Consider the following 4,589-nt stretch of genomic DNA (forward strand, 5'->3'; position numbering starts at 1 on the left):
CCCAGTTTGGGTGTTTGTTTCTTTCCTGTTAATGCACAGCAGAGAAGTGACAGTGCATGTTTGTCCCCTGACCGTCTCTAACCAGAGAATCTCTTGCACTGAGTATGCTGGGGCAGTAGAAGCGGGAAAGCTCCAGACCTTTAAGACCCCACAGCTGAGCCAAGACCTCTGATGGATAATGAAAGACTGACTGGTGCTGCTTCTAAAAGGGGGCTCCGTTGGGGCACCTGGGTGGCTCAGTGGGTTAAAGCCTCTGCCTTTGGCTCAGGTCATGGTCTCAGGGTCCTGGGATCGAGCCCTGGATCAGGCTTTCTGCTCAACGGGGAGCCTGCTTCCTCCCTCTCTCTCTGCCTGCCTGTCTGCCTACTTGTGATCTCTGTCAAATAAAAAAAGGGGGGGCTCCCTTCCTCCTTCTGGGGGTGGTTCTGGGCAACTGGCGTATTAATCATGAAGTAGCCTGTCACTCCCTGTCCTTCCCTTCCCCTTTGCCTCCACTTAGATTCCTACCTTGCTGTGCCAGGAATAACCTTTCTCCGCCTTTGTCTGTGCTCACCCTCTCTGATCTTTCAGTACTAGGTCCTCCAAGAAAGCTTTTTAAAAAATCTTCCCATGTATCAGTTATCTATTGGTGCCTGAAACTTTTTACTCGAACTAAGGATTATTAGTTTCTTTTTTTTAGGATTTTATTTATTCATGCGACAGAGAGCACAAGACAGGAACAGCAGGCAGAGGGAAAAGGAGAATCAGGCTCCCCGCTGAGCAGGGAACCTGATGCAGGACTTGATCCCGGGACCCTGAGATCATGAGCTGAGCTGAAGGCAGACGCTTAACCCACTGAGCCACCCAGGAGCCCCACAAACTAACAATTATTTGTAATTTCCCGTCATTCTGTGGATTGAGCGTTTTCAATGCTGGTTTCACCTGAAAACACTCATTCAACAGGGGTAGGAGGGCTGACCGTCAAGATCTCTGGCACTTGTTGGCTCACACCTGGGGAATCTCAGTTCCCCTTCCTGTGGCCTCTCCTCCACTGGCAGGCCGGATGGGCACGGGCGATGTTCTAATGGGCACATGCTTGTCAAGCCTCTGGTCTGACGTTGTCCCATTGGCTAGAGCAAATCACAAGGCCTCACTCAGAGTCTTGGGAGAGGGAGACATGCACAGTGGGTATACTGGGAGGCATAACTCAGGGGACCCTTCCTTGAACAAATGGCTCCCATCGTTCCCATGTGCAAAATCCCCTCTCTGCTCCTGGTGCCCTTACACCTCATCTGATCACTCCCCAGGCTCACGGCACAGGGCCTCCTGATCAGGTCGGGTCCCGGTGCGTGCAGACTCTGCAGGTGCCGTGCCTCTGCAGCTCCTGGTCCGAGGACTGTGAGCTTGAATGATAAACCACCTCCTCTTCTCCAGACACCCAACAAGCAATGGTGAGAGGGAGCAGGATGACCTTGTAAGTACTCACCTCCAAAGCGGCTGCAGCAGGAGACACACAGCCATGGGGCAGTTCTGAAAAGAGCAGGAGCTGGGTGGTCAAGGCTCTCTACTTTGGAGGTAAGCGTGCTCCTGCCCGTGGGGCCCTGTGAGCTGCTGGGACTGACCCCTCCGTCCATTGTTCTTGGTGCTTCTTTGCTTTGCTGCTGGGCTTGGGCTCCGCCTTCTGAGATACTCCTCCTGGTCAGCAAGAGCTGTGCCTGCGGCTGAGGAGCCCTTATCCTGCTTTCCACAGTAGAATCCCCCGTCCAACGACCCCCACAGAACAGTGCCAGAAAAGAGTCTGCTTGGTTAGACAAAAGCCATTCCTGCAATTCATTTGGAGATGGTTCTCTCTTCACTTTGGGCACCGTGTACCGTGTTGGAGAGCTATGGGGCTCCGAGCTTATGATTCTTGGATCTGGGGAGGGCTACTGGGCACCACCTCGTACCTTTCTGAGTTGTTGTTTTTTTTTTAAGATTTTATTTATTTAGTTGATAGAGAAAGATCACAAATAGGCAGAGAGACAGGCAGAGAGAGAGGAGGAAGCAGGCTCCCTGCCAAGCAGAGAGCCCGACGCAGGGCTCGATCCCAGGGCCCTGAGATCATGACCTGAGCCGAAGGCAGAGGCCCAACCCACCGAGCCACCCAGGCGCCCTCTTTCTGAGGTCTTAACAAAGAGTCACAGCCTCAAACTTGATTTTGTGTCTACCTTGAAGCCATGTCTTTCTTGGAAACTTGTGGGTTAGAGAGACCGGAAATACAAAACACTTTATTTATTATTATCATTACTATTATTCTAGAGAAAGAGAGCACGCAAGAGTGAGCAGGGGGAGGGGCAGAGGGAGAAGGAAGAGAGGAATGTCAAGCAGACTCCATGCTGGGCCAGGAGCCCTTGAGGCTGATCTCATTCCCACGACCCTGAGATCATGACCTGGGCTGAAACAGGGGTCAGATGTTTAATCGGGGGAGCCACCCAGGCACCTGAAACACCTTATTTTGGAAGCCAGTATCCCCCACCTCCTGTCTTCCAAATTCCTATGGGACGCTGAACAATTCCTCCTTCCAGTCCCTTAGAACAAAAGCTTCAAACAAACAAACAAACAAAAAAAGACAATTTACACTTTTAACATTCTGCCAGAAAATTCCTTGAGCCAGATTCATAAGCTTATTAGGGAAGTTTTCTTAGGTGAGTTCTAATTTCCTGCTGTGGACAGTTTTGTGGGACTACTGTCACTACTCCCTGTTTCACTGCTAGAAGACACAGGGGGCTGCCTTTTCCCCCTTCAGTAAATTTCCGCTGAGACCTCCAGCCTACACTCCCAGGCTCCCTGCCCCTTCCCAGCCTCCCTTTGCCACACAATCCAAAGTCAATACTGCGTGTTTTGTGCTTTTGTTATGGTGCTACTTTAGTTCTGTATGCTATCCATTAGTGCATAATAGATCACTCCAAACTTGTAGTCTTAAAACAGTATTATTGTTTCTCTCGTGTTGGTGGGTCAGCTGGGAAGCTCCTCGGTTGGTTTTACTAGGGCGCATTCTTAGGGCTGCACGTAAACTGCAAGGTCAATGGGACTGGAGTGTCCAAGATGGCCTTACCCCGCGTCTGGCAGTGGGCGCTGACCAACAGCGAGACTGTCTCTGTTTTCCTGCACTTGGTCTCTTCTCTAGGCCAGACTGGCTTCCTTACATGGCAATGAGAGCAAGTCCTAGCGTGCAAGCCTCTGCTTGTGTATGTGTGCCGTTTGTCCCATTGGACAATGCAAGTCACGAGGCCAAGTCAGAGTTGACGGGGGAAGGCAACACCCAAGGGCATGGATATCATGAGGCATGACTCCCTGGGGACCATGACTGTTCCAGTCAGCCACACCATGCCTCTAGACTCAGTGAGTCTTCTCCTTTGGGCTCCCCTAGTGCAATGGACCTCTGTTCAAATGTACTCAACATAGTCTCTCTTTATTTTTTTTTAAATTTTATTTATTTATTTGACACACACACAGAGAAATCACAAGTAGGCAGAGAGGCAGGCAGAGAGAGGGAGGGGAAGCAGGCTCCCTGCTGAGCAAAGAGCTGATGCGGGACTCGATCCCAGGACGCTGAGATCATGACCTGAGCCGAAGGCAGAGGCTTAACCCACTGAGCCACCCAGGTGCCCAATATAGTCTCTCTTTAAAATGGTCATTTCTGTATAACTCACTGGCCATCTGTAAGCTGCTACTGTTTCTTTCTTTCTTTCTTTCTTTTTTTTTTTTTTGACTAGGAACATAACTTTTTTTCTTTGGGGGTATGGATGGGCAGATGTCTAATTTCAGAGCTTCTGGCTTTTTGCTGCCAGCGGCCTTGGTGATGTTCAGCACGCTGAAGAGCGCAGTCTCGCTCCAGGGCTGGCACACACCCGCGGTGACAATGTTGGATGGATGTCCCTGAAACGGGGAAGGGGGGCACAGGTGCATGGATATGTTCTTGTGGCATTTCTCGAAGTAGCTGTACTTCAGGTTGTGGTGGAGGTAGTCTCAGTGGGTGAAAATGGGCCTTCAAGTCTTCATCTTGGTCACCCCACCCCCCCAGACGGGATCTGCCTTCAGATGGAGACACGACCAGTAAAGGGCCATTTCTTGTCAGTACAGGTGTCCTCAGTAGCCTCCATCGGCATCTCAAAGCCCAGACTGATGTTTCTTTAGTATCACAGGAGCTTCTCTTTGCCAGTTTCTCCAAACAGGCCCCTCCTCTTATGTTGGAAGCTGGTCAGCTGTTTCTGGTACACACGCTCAGCCTGAATGGCCACCATCTTCCTATGCACCTGAGGAAAGTCTGTAAGCTTCTTTAAGCAGAAATTTCTAGGTCTGTCTTTTAGACCTTCTATTCTATTGATAGCCTAGTACACAGTAATTGTTCATTAAGAGTCTCATGCTCTACCAACTGAGCTAGCCAAGCACACAGTAATTGTTCATTAAATATGAGCTGTTAGTAAGAAAGTTCTAGAAACACAGCACAAGGCATGGTAGTTTGTGTGGCGTTGGCATGGAGCTCCTCCTTGATGTTTCTCACCAAACACCCAAGTACTACACAGGTTCTCAATCTCCTCAGGTCCATGACTTTTCCAGAGTTCTGAGGA

The 4,589-nt window shown here is 50.2% G+C and overlaps 1 pseudogene; it reads right to left on the bottom strand.

Moving 5' to 3' along the window:
• Nucleotides 1-1,309: 1,309 nt before the first annotated feature.
• On the bottom strand, nucleotides 1,310-4,262 carry LOC111154057 (annotated as a pseudogene).
• Nucleotides 4,263-4,589: the final 327 nt, after the last annotated feature.

This window comes from Enhydra lutris, unplaced genomic scaffold (assembly GCF_002288905.1).
Source record: "Enhydra lutris kenyoni isolate GAN:26980312 unplaced genomic scaffold, ASM228890v2 scaffoldscaffold35, whole genome shotgun sequence".
Lineage (NCBI taxonomy): Eukaryota > Metazoa > Chordata > Mammalia > Carnivora > Mustelidae > Enhydra > Enhydra lutris.